Raw genomic sequence first — 13,460 nt, 5'->3', positions numbered from 1 at the left:
CCTTGCAACAGCAGAATAGAGGGAAAGACAATCACCTCCCTCTCCCTGCTGGCCATTCCTCTTTTAATGCAATTCAGGATATAGATGGCCTTCCAGGCTACAACAGAACTCTGCTGGCTCATGTCCACATTTTCATTCATCAGGTCCTCCAAGTCCTTCTCCACATGGCTACTCGCAATGAGACCAGTCTTGTTTGACAGAACGATATAATTTTGTTCCACACCTGTCTTCTAGACGGAAGAACTAGGATGAACTGAGAAGCAAACTGAAACATATGCAATGACTACGTCTTCATGCACGATGAAAAGATGGCATAGAACTTAGAAAAGGTTCATAAACACCTGAACAAAGACTGCATATTCAAGAATACAATGTGCAACAAACGTACTGTGTGAAAGAAGTAAAAAAAAATATTGATAGGAACACATATACCTTCTCCAAATGAGTGGAAAAAAAAATATTCAAAAAAGACACTCTGGAAAAAGAGTCTCTGGAACGTGTCCAGAGAAGGGCAACAGAACTGTTGAGGGGTCTGGAGCACAAGTCTTATGAGGAGCAGCTGAGGATTATTTAGTCTGGAGGAGACTCAGAGGAGACCTCATTGCACTCTACAACTTCCTGAAAGGAGGCTGTGATGAAGGAGGGGTTTGGCCTCTTCTCCCAGACAACAAACAGGACCCCAGGAAATGGCCACAAGTTGTACTGGAGGAGGTTTAGGTTAGACATAAGGAAGAAATATTTCTCTCAGAGAGTGGTCAGACACTGGAATGGCTGCCCAGGAAGGTGGTGGAGTCACCGTCCCTGGCAGTGTTCAAGAGGCATCTGGATGAAGAGCTGCAAGATACGGTTTATTGCTTATGGTAGCAGTGGTAGTGGAAGGACAGTAGGACTAGATGACCCTGCAGGTCCTTTCCAACCTTGTGATTCTGTGATTCTATGATCACTAAGGCTAACTCATTAAATTGGCAACATAAAAACAGGAAGGAACCAAATCAAAAAAGCTACCACTGATTATGTCATGTACGAATAATTTTGCCAAGCAATTATACTGTAATTAGTACCACTGTCTGCTTCAAAAGGTCACCTATTTTCAACTGCAATAGCAGGACTGTACAAATTATGGTTGGCAGACTGGTATCTCCTCAATCAAAATAAAACATAAAGTGATCCTCAGTGGACCAAATGCAGCTGCCCAGTCATAATAAACAACATTCCTTAGTTGATTTCTTTTTCTCGACCTATGTTTTCTTCACCTTTTCCAAAATTAAATGGATATAACAGAGGTGAAGGAAAAGACATTTAAGGCAGATTTGTGCATGTGTTGGACTATCTGAGATAAACAGATAAATCTGGGTGGTAGCCTGAGAATCGAGCAGTGTGAATTTCAAAACAAATAACAATATTTTCAGAATAAGGTTTTTTTGTTGTTGTTTTTTTTTGTTTTTTTAAATTTTTCGTGTCTAGTGCCAGAGCATTCAGAGTGCCCTGTTGTGCTCATAACACAAGGCAGGTGGCAAAAAGAAATAGCTCTACATATATCTGTCATTTCTAGACAAGCCGTTTAATATCATTTGAGAGCATGGAAAGCAAAAGTAACGTAATTAACCTCAATGCTGCTATAACGCAAAGCAGCACAAAAGCAAGGCACCTAAAAGAACTAGAAATCAAGCACTGAGTTTGAAATACTTGCAGTAATTCACCAAAGGAAATACTGAAAGAAGAACAAAGAAAGAGTGTTCTTCCCAACTAAATCTGTTTGGGATAAAATACTTAAGACTTACTAATACAACAGCAATTTACTCTGCAAGTTCCATGAATTTACTTGAAAACAAATACAATCCAACCATGAAATGCAATCAGTAGGCCTAAGTTTAAACACAATAACAATCTCACAGTTTCTAACTGGATGGATTTTTGCATGTTAAAGTTATGAAAAGATAAAAAACCTTTGAGGGTAGAGAATGCAAGCACACTTTATCGTGAAATTATTGGTGTGCTCAGCCAATTCCACTGTTATGACTCAAAACTAGTTAATTTTCAGCTAATCTCCTGTGACTTTCCTTTCTCTAACCGCTCTATCAATTGTTATATGAATTTGCCTAATTTTACTCATGGGTCATTTGTGTAATCTAAGAAAAGCAACAAAGCTAGTACACAATGTGAGCTGTCAGACTCAGTGTTGATTAAATACCATGTGAACATTCAGTACTGAATGAATAACAAAATACAGAAGAACAGGTCTCTAAGGTCAGGTCAGCACAATACAATCTCGTCTATAATCGTCAGTGATTACAATAAATCTTTGATATCTGTTAAGAAGTGTTATTACATTACGGACGGAATTCATCTCTCCTAACTGCATATAGATTAAACTTATAATCTAAATTTCATTTCTAGTAAATTCAGAAAGACAAGTGCTTACACATAATGACTGAACCAATCTCTCCTTGAGATCTTGGGTAATACCATGAGAAAACACGTGCAAAATTTTCCTTCAATCCATGAAGGTCTGACCCCCACTTAAGCAGAATGAAATCAATGTAATTGAGAATAGAAAGAATGTCTATAGAATATTTGCTAGAATACAAAAATATAATGTCAATATCTGTAAAAATCTCTAAGAAATAAAAGAAATCCATATTAGAAATTTTCTAGATACTTCAAGTGAAACTGGATCTTTTGAGATATCCTCCATTCTTAGAAGAAAAAAAAAAATCAGACAGAAAATACACTACTCTGAAATATTAGTAACAGAATGCCCTGTCTTCCACGACATTTGAAATTAATGCAATTCTGAAATGATTTATTTTGTTTTTTTGCCTTATAGTTCAAAATATATCCACAGAATGCTCCTGATTTGTCGGTAGGGATCAGCCACCTCCAATTTATAAATTTAAAAGTCAAGGACAATGCAAATTTGAGTCTTAAATGAGTTCACTTTCACACAAGTCATGACAATGGATATCTTCCCATGGGAAAATGAAAGAATGTTTACTGCTTTTTCTGAGGTTGAACTGAGACTTGCAGGACAGGCAAAGTAAAAAGTAATTGTCTTCACGCCAAGTATAAACAGTTAATTATTTGCATGACTATGAATAAAATTAAAAAAAAAAGCAGGTATTTTTTATATTTGTTTGTTTGCTTGCTTTTAATAATAAAGCAGAAAGTAATTCCCTATTCCTTTATCAGTCAATAACTCTTCAGACATGGTCCAGATAAGCTTTCAGATAATAAACCTTCAATATTAATTTGCTTCTTCTTGGGTAAGTAGCAAATGCCTATGCATTCCTCAAAAGGGAAAAAGATGGCTAATTAGATGGAACTGCAACATGTTATCTCTCTGCCCTGAAATCACATTCATGGAGAACGGGAAGAGCAAGGCTCAGAATATTCTGCTTTCTTGTACTGTAGTTAAATTAGTCTTGTGTTCTCAAGAAAAGAATGGCAAACTTAACGTTCACTTTCAGCAAAATTCCTCAATCTTAATTACTGCTAAACAATTAAAGCAATGAACAACAGATTTCATTTAAAAGAAAAAAAAAAAAAGAAGCTAGTAAACTCCTCACAGCTTCTTTTCCAATCTCCCTGAAACAAGAGCCATTAAAATACTGCCCCAGTAGTAATTAACAAAAATAAGTCACTTGGCATTCACATACTTTTTTTTTCTATACCATCAACAAAAATAGCCAACACTGTTGCTCCCTGCTATATTGTTTTCTATGAACAAGGACTCATAAAGCCCTTGCTTGTATGTAAAGACATAGTATGTCTTCTCAGTGAAGTCTATCATATGATATTGTATTGATTGGTGGTAATAAAAAAAACTATGGCCCCTCATGTTCTCAGTAAGCATACAAAGAAGGAAATCATTATTTCAGTATTTGGAATGGCTCTCCTACTTCAGGTAAAAGAATAAATCATGTCTTTCCTGCCCATGTCTGAGGTAGCTGCTGCCACAGAAATAGTTCATGACTTTAATTCAGTCATTTAATTTCAAGACAACAGAGTTGTTGTAGAACATCTTTATAGTGACTTAATGAAATTTTACTTATTATTTACAGCTAAGAAGTCAAGATCACTTTTGTAAAAGATCTGCCTTTGAATACATCGGGCAGAGAAAGGCTTACCACAGATGTCAGTTTAAGCTTCCTTCTCAGAAGGTACTGATTTTATGCTCTTTGATACGTTCTTCAGCATCATCTTCCCAGTAGCCAAGTGTCTGAAATCCTTAATGGATGACTCTCTAGTGTTTCTTTAAGAACACTAGTGTCCCATTCTGTAGACTCCACTACAGGTCAGCAACATTTCTTGTGGGTAGTAACTCTCTATTCTGTCATTCCTCAAGCAAGTGCTGGCAGTGAGACAAATATTCACTGCGTGGAGATTCCTAGCAAGCAGTTTTATGGAAACTTTTGATAATAAATGTCAACCATTAGTTTCATTTTCCACAATTCTATGTATAAAAAAATACGGTTAAATACATGATTAAGTTACCACTATACCTAACAGTCTTCTCACCTTGCTTTCAAATGTGCATCTGTTCAATTGCCATATACTTAGCAATGTAATGGCTAAGAAGATGCATATCAATAACAAGGTTTGATAAAGATCAGTCAGAACTTGGAAAATAAGTACTAGACAGTGAAAAGAAGCTAGAATCATGATTCAGGAGACTAAACCTAGATCTACAAGATCTGATATACAAACTTATTTATTTCTTGGATCCTTCTCGTACAGTTTGTCTAGAGTGTAAGTTCTGCACCTTGCTTAAATACAGAACACTGGCTTAACTAGTTTCTCAACTTTTCTGCTGATTCCAAGATTGCCTTCTAGGTGGCATAGTGTAAACAGGTCACAAATGAGTGCTACAGGTTATAAAAAAGAGACAATAGTCGTTGGAAGAAATCACTACTGTTACAATTGCTGTATTGCCCAAAAGAAAGCAAATTTTTTAGGGAAAGCTGCTAGAGAAGGAGTCAAGGTGAGGTCATTCCATAGGACTGATTAAGCCAGTGGAAAATCTGCTGCACTAAATGTATTTCTCCATATATTCATCAAATTCCACAAACATAGACATTTCAGTGTTAGGTAATGTCTGTTTAAGCCAATGGTTCTCAGTCATATTAGATGGACAACATACTTCAAAAAGGTTTAAAATGCTAAGGCATCATTTTCCTGATTTAAAAGACTTCCATCAGAAAGAATCTTATTTAAAAGCAAATCCCTGATTTCCAGAAAGGTCGCAGTTAGAGCTATGAAAATATCTATTAAGTAAATGAATTTGAGCTTGAGACTGATGTCTGTTGATCGTCTCCATAGAAAGACCCTCTTCATTCCAGTGACTCAGGAAATGCTCCCAAAACCCCCGCAATTTCAACTGCATTTTCCCAAATCTTCTACAATTTATTTCAGGGCATTTTAATAACTTATTTTCTTGAAAGTATTTTGCCATTAAAATTTGTATTTAGACTTTAAATATAAGAAATAATCATTACATTTTTTCAGAAACAGGAATCTTCATTAAATATTTAATTTTTCTCTGAAGTACGAACCTGAAGAAGTAACTAGTTAAACAAAATTTGAAGTTAACTAATAATCTTTCGATGAAGATGCACAAAGAATCTTGTATTTCAGTTGCTGTTTTCCTCATGAAAGAGAAAATACTTGATGATACAGACTTCTATGGATTTCAGAGAAGCTGCCTTAATTTTTTTTTTTCCACTTTTGTTTGAATTTATAAATAAGTAATGTTCATAATGTGAGAGAAGTTTTGGGGGAAAAGGTACATTCTACACTTATCTCCAGATTCTCCTCAAGTAAATGTTTATAAGTTTTATATAGTCACATTTATAAAAAAATAGATTTGAAACACAGTAAGTGCATTTGTCAAACAACTGTATTGTCGTGACAGAAGCTGAAGTCACACTAGGGGGGATGATAGGTGTTGGGGAGGGAAAAACAAGATTCCACTGCACTTGAGCATGACCTAGTGGTTGGTTCATTGAGTGGCATTTATGGTAGAAACATAAAATAGTGGTCTGCTCTCCAAGAATCAACTTATTTGATATGCATTCAGCTGTTGAGGATTAGATAAAGAGAAAAAATAGTGGCCTGGAATGAGACGTGGAGATGAAAGACCCACGCACCCACAGAAATTAGTCAGTCGGGACTTGTGTGCCTGGTACTTGGACCCACCAAATACACTCTACTTTGTAACCAAACAAAGCATTCAGATTTGCACTGAGGATAAATACCTTTAAACTTCATAATTCTTTTCAAAAATATTTAATATTTGGCCTACTTGAACTATACAAAGGCTTAATGGACTGGAAAAAAAAGGACTTATTAGCACACAGTCAGTATCACTAGAAGTTGATATTTTTTATGTTCTATATTTACACAGAACATGATTCCAGTTAGAAGGCAAGTGAAAACCCTGCTAGTAAAATAAATGCCAAAACAGAGAACATAATCTCTATTGTTTACATGTTACATATTCAGATAATCTCCACATGACATGGAAAACCCTATACCAATTCTTTAGACATACAAAAAAAGTGTCCTCAAAATTGGTCAAGTTGTTATTTAACTTGAGTACCTGGTTAAACTATCTGGTACATGAAGCAACTCATGTATATGCCTATTCAAGCTTTATTGATTCTACTTCATGATTCTACATCATAAAAATTAAATGCGATTGCTTTCAGTTTGGAAAACATTACCTTACCTGCTCTTAACTAAGAAACAACCTATCCATGGTATACTCTATACAATAAAAAGCAAAGTTGTTTGACCTGTGCTAGTCAAACCAAAATGGTGAACTGGAATATGTTTTCATTTTTTTAATTTTTAGCTAAATCCCATGAAATGTAAAACAAATTCATACTACTAAAGCTGGTATAACTATAACACTGCTACGTATACAGATTTTGAATGCCTATTTATGGCAACTGACAGAGAAAGATAAATACTTCCAACACAAAACGTTTTAAGCCCCCCTTCCTCTCTACCCATGTCTTGTAATATTTAACTGGCTTCTGTACCTCTTCATTTTAGTGGTCAAAACACTTAGATTTCCAGTCATTAAAAAAATTACTTAACTGGGCATTATATTGAGCTACTTAATCTCCACAGCTACTCCCTGACATTCAATTACAAAACATTTACCTTGCTATACAGATCTGATTTCCAAGGAAGATGGAAATCTCTGCTCTGATCTACATTTCTATTCATTCTGCTCTATTCTCCTTCCATAAATCAAGAAGAACCAAAAAAGAATGCATTAAATGGTTCAGTCCAACTTGCCTATGTTTCAGCAATATATATAGCTTGACTTCAGGTTGATCCTTAAAACAAAAAATTACAAGCAAAATGAGTAGCTACGTAATTTTGTTATAAATCACTAAAGCCTGGTCTTTGACTGTGAGTTCAGATTTTAATCTCAGAATTTTCTTTCAGGCTGCCAGAAAACACTTCATATTAACTCTGAAAATATACCACTGTAGTGATTAGCATACTCCTTTCAGAATAAAGATGTGTCGTTTAAAAAGGAAAGAACAAATTGGGAGTGAGTGAATATATTCCAGAAAGAATTAAAATAACATTGTCTTTGGTTCTGAATCCTGAATGGGACATATTGAAGGTCTGAGGAAAAGAAAAAAAAGAAAGAAAAAAAAGAAAAAAAAAAAAAAATGGAAAAAAAACCCAATCATAACAGCATTCACTATGTCATCTCCTGTTTAACTAATGAAAAATTATTCTTAGTTGAGATAATTGTTCATAACACCACCCTACAGAGTTCATAAGTCAAATTTATATGCAGTCTTTCTGGAAGAGCAAACTGCACAAAGCTACTTACTGTACACAGGCTACAAATACGTCAACCAAGGGAAAGGCAAGCCTACTGCACAAAGCCACAGAGGAAAGAGGAGAAACTTCCACAACAGGAAGTTGTGGAGCTGCCTGTGGGGTGGAAAGCGCATGGAACTAAGTTCCTTGCCACCCACACACTCAGATTTTACTGGAGCCAGGTACAATATCTTATGTGATTTCCTTCAGTGCTGTCAGTGCTTCAGTAACTTTCCTGAGCAGCTCTGCCTGCGTAAAGGACCTACCTTGTTAATTTGCTTATGGAATGTAGAGAAAGTGAGGGACAGTTTGTGGTGAGGAATAATGCCTTCATTTCCCTTCCCTCCTTCCCCAGTTATCATTTTGTTTTAGTTGGATTTATTGTAATGAAATGGCCAATACTCTTCTGCTCAGAACATCCACACCATCAGTCTCCTGGTTTGAACAGAATTAGAACTAGCAAACCCATCTCAGTACAAAAAACCCCTTGACACTACATAGCTGTTACTAAGAGGGAAACTCCCACTCCTGTGCTACCTGATAGTTCTCTGTATTTTTGCCCACTTCCTCCATGTATATGCTCATTTGCTCTTTGAACCAACACCAAATTTGCAGTTGGTATCAGGAGTTGAAGTCCACACTGCACTTCTGCTTGTGCTGGACCTCCCCACCTTTGCAGTAAGGACAACCTTTCAATACCTTTTTCACGCTTCTCAGCATAAGAAAAATGAGTTCTTCTACAACAGAGTTAAATCATTGCAAAAGGATCCCAGTGTATTCACACAGAATTGGAGGGCTGTGGACACTGCACTAATAATGAGAGCACATCAGTGCCTCTGATGCCCAGCTAACTTGTTCCATAGATCTTCGCACCTGATATTTACTTGAGCAATTGGTTAGCTGGGCAACTGTACATGGCTTTTTGCTCTAAAAGGACAGGAGGAAAAGAAAGAAGATGAGAAGAAAGCAACCACAAATGAGCAAGGAACTCTTATTCATGAATAAAAAAACACTGATATTGGCAATGTTACAAAAGTAATATTTTCACTAGAATGAACTGTTCTCAAACAATTTCTCCAATATGTCAGATACAAACAAGTTCTTCAGTATTAGGCATGCAAGTCTTCCCTTCCCACCTCTTTTTTTTAGTTCCAAAACCAAATTTATTATGGCCAAAAATTCTTTAAAAATCCCAACCTTTGTTTGTATTTTAGCTACGTTTCTCTCTGATGGTATACCAGAGAGAGCAGTGACGCACTATGGAATCACATTCCAGAACAATATTTCTTTTTCTCTATCCTTTTCTTTTAATAGTCCCTTGCCGTAGAGAAAGCACTAGCATTTAGTGAGTTTCTATGCCAGTAGTACTCAGTTTTGGAAATGAATGAGATTTTCTTTGTCTCTCAGCGATATTAGTAACTCAAAGAAATACTAATGCTTTGATAAATTCATAGTACCCAACAACATGTTACGGATTACTTGAACCACAAGTGAAACATAACTGCCTGTGGAGGAAATGTGGCAATTGTTAAACAGTGGTTAGCTTCAGAAACATGTTTAAAGTTTAGACAAGCAGCAAAGAACTAAACTTAAGTGAAACTCAAAGGGATGCAGACAAGCAAATTAAAGCTCAGCTTGGCAACAATGAATCCCCCAGCTCCTGCAGATACAGTTTAAAAACTGCATATGGTGGTTGCCGCCTATTTCCATTTCTGAGGAAATCCAAATTAGCTGTTATCTAAAGGGATGTAATTCCATCTATTTTCAGGTGCAGACTGAATATGCCCTTGTATTAGGTGATTTACTTAGCTGTTGATTCAGATGACAGTCCTAAAATTAGCAAAGCTGCTCAGGATGGCAGCCTGGGGCATCTCCTCTTCCATATTTTGTACATAAATACTATGTACTATTTCTTTGTTGCCTTGGGAAGACAGTAACACTTACAGCAAATGAAAAACAAAAAAAAAAAACCAAAAACCTCCCTGGAGGCATTCAAAGCCAGGCTGGATGTGGCTCTGGGCAGCCTGGTCTGGTGATTGGCAACCCTGACTGTGGCCGGGGGGTTGAAACTAGATGATCATTATTGTCCTTTTCAACCCAGGCCATTCTATGATTCTATAATTAGAAAGCCCAGCCCTTTACCTGCATGTCTTATAATGTTGGACTAAATTAATTCCTCGCATCACTTTTCCATAACGGGACAGCAAGGATCTTAAGTCCAAATGTTATTTTGAATATATTTATAATCATACAATGGAATAGGAACCAAGGGAAATACAATGAATATCTTGTATATGCTCTATACAAGTTATTGCAAAATTACTAAGAAAGGGATGAAGTAGTAGTGATGTACAGGAATTATTCTGACACCAGGAGTAAAATCTGATCAGTCAGGAGAGACTCAGACTACTGAGACTCTTCAGGGACTTTCTGAAGTCCCTGATATATCCTATCACAAAAAGGTGCCACTCTTTCCATGCCAATAACAGTGTAAGTTCTCAGGTCATACAAGCAGGACAGAGAGAGCAATGACTGTTTTATAAATCCTGATGTGATGTTAGCAAAAGCAACGGAGCTACTTATTTAGGACAGACAAGAGTTTGATCATTCTAGACTTGAACAGAACAAATATTCAGAAGATTTCAAAGGGGAAAATTCAAGCAGCTGGAGGTATTACAACACATCAGCAGTAGCAAAAACTGAAGGCTCTGATTATAAAAATTTCAGATCTCGATAACAAAAGTGAGCTACTAACTCTTAAAGACCACAACATAAGAAATGATTTACAGGATCAGAGAAGAGCCCACCTAGCCCATTGATCTCCTTTCAACAATAGTAGCAACAAATGGTATTTCAGGAGCATACTCAAGCTTGGCCCCTATCTATAGGTACTTCTTTTAAAGGCCTTGCTTAATGACATGGTCAACATTGACATGCCGTTACTAAACATGCTTATTTTTTAAGTAGCAAGAAAAAATAATGCATGATTCTAGAACACAGATCAATGTGCAGTACAAAGCAAGTCGTTATTTCCATTGCAAGTTTGCGTGGGCAAAATGTAGTCTTCCAAATGCAAATGTAAAACACATAAGCAAAGATTGACCCTGTAACAAATTTGAAAAGCACCAACTTTAAAGCAGCAGGAATAGGTTAGTAAGTTTCATGTCCTAAAGACTGCACTCATCTTTTGATAAGGTAAATCAAACGCCAGTTTAGATCAGTATTTGAACGCTGCTGATTAGCATATTTATATGTTGCTTCCATTTTATGAATGCTACTAAAATACAATAGATTTTCAGATACTCTCCACACTGACTGCGCTCTTCTGAAATCAACTGGGAATTCTTTTGAACATATCACTTACAAGAGAACAATTTCACCAGCCCATCCTTGTCTCCAAAAGCCAGAGTTCCGTGCAGTAGCTTGCTGTTACGATTTAAATATTTTCATAAAATTAAATGTCAGAGGATTTTTTGACAGTAGAAAATGTAGTGAAAATTGAAAACATATTATAAACAGTGTGAATTACTGTATAATTAGGATTTCCAACAAGGCTGACTTGCAGACTAGTCAGCATTTTAAAGATGAAGAAATAATAAATAATGGGACTGTTTATGTAGTCAGTTCCCAATAAATACAAGTTTGTTCCCACAAATCCAAGTGACAGAGTCAAAATTGTATGCCTTTTCTACATCCATGTTTCTTAGTCCGTGACTCCATCTGCTTTATCAAACAGCAGCAGAGTATGAAAACAATCCACCAATGCGAAGTAGTACGAAATAAAAAGAATGCAGTGGAACCTCCTGTTGCACAGAGCAACAAGTGCCTCTGGCTAAGCACGAGGGCAAAGAACATTTTTCAACCACTTCTCATTGTAAATGTAACACTGCTATATTCTGGCTCTGTAAAATACAGATGCACTCTTCCTAATCGGACTGTGCAAGCCCACATTCTATGAGCTCTGCTGAATCAGAAACCTGGGGCTAAATAATACTATCTGCTACATTTTGTAATATATATAAACACTCCAGACTTCCTCTACAGTTATTTTTATTCCATTCTCCCCCTGATAATCTTTGCATATGCCACTGGCAGATTTCACTCTGCTGAAATTTGGCAAGATGACATTTTTGCATTTGTTTGACATGACTAATCTCATTCTCTTACCATTGGTAGAGAACAAGGATCAAACTTCAGGTGCTGGTAACAAATGATTACATTAAGTTGCTTCAAGTTTTACTCCGAAGAGTAAGTCTGTGCTTTCATAAATTAAAGACTAGTAGAACTGTAGGTATGGAAAATAATGATCAAAGTTTACAGATTTAAATTGCCTTCCTGTTTTCAATTGGCTAAGGAGTAGAGCCCCCCCTATCACTTCTTTGCTTGATTTACCTAAACACGAGCTGTCAGCAGCACAGGGCTCCCATTCAAGAACTTACTGCTGTTATAAACTATAAAAGAGTTATTTGCCACTACAACAGAAAGTAACATATGTAAAGTCTTCCAGTGATGAACTGACTGCAAAGTCTCGTCACCTTTCTTCAAAATGTGCCTGTAATAATTCTGGATAAAAGTCTTGGGATGGTTTTAATATCACTGAAGTGCAATTCTAACTTATTTTTCAAGCATAAAATTATACATAAAAATAAATAATTACCAGTACTAATGCTCTCAGACATTAAAAATAGATGAGAGCTACGGTTTTTATTTTACTGCATGGAATTCTAACTTACAAGGTTTATGTTGTTCAGGTGAGAGTAATTTGAACATATTACCATGTGCAGCACTTTGCTTTTAAAATACTGAAATAAATGAAAGGCACATAACTCCTCAATCCTGCCACTTTGTGAAATATTGCAGAAATGATGACTGCAAGATTCTGCAAGAGGAGGCTGTAAAATGCCTGTCCTCACATCACGCTACTATTCACACACCTCAGGAGAAGCATTATGCTCACAATAACCCATCCCTAGCAGTAAAACCTTTTCCTCCAGAGCAATGTCTGATCAAGCACAGATGGTATTTCTTTTTGTGAGATGATCCCAAATTAGATATTCCTGCACTTAAACGCAAAACTATAAGCAATACTGTTTACATAAAAAGGTTCAGGAACTGAACTTACTGATCACAGAATTCAAGAGAGATTTATGGATCAATCTTGCCACTGATATCTCTTAGTGATAATATAAAGGTGGCAACTTTTGACTATGTGCCTCTGACAACCATTATGCTACCATTAGCATCTTCACTATGACTACATCCCTTGTTAACAACATGTTTCTGTGACTATACTTATTGTGTCAGGCACTATGGAAAGTATTTCATCAAATTTTACTTATAATGCACTGACACCAGCTACATACACAGGAACCACGTACACATGATGATTTCCTTTTTTTCTCCCAACTTTGGGCCTTCTTGTTTCTTAAGCTGCGAAACTCCTTTAATAGTTTGTAGAAATAATCACGTACAGGATCTTTTTTTTTTTAAACTGGTTTTTGTTTGTTTGTTTGTTTGTTTGTTTTTTGCTATCATGTGTTTGATAGATCAAAACCGTAAGCAAACATGCAGGTATATATTGCTCTTAAAAACAGCTTTGTACAAAACATAAC

This window comes from Tympanuchus pallidicinctus, unplaced genomic scaffold, assembly GCF_026119805.1.
Source record: "Tympanuchus pallidicinctus isolate F22 unplaced genomic scaffold, pur_lepc_1.0 scaffold26, whole genome shotgun sequence".
Taxonomy (NCBI): domain Eukaryota; kingdom Metazoa; phylum Chordata; class Aves; order Galliformes; family Phasianidae; genus Tympanuchus; species Tympanuchus pallidicinctus.
Note: the sequence above shows the minus strand (reverse complement) of the source record.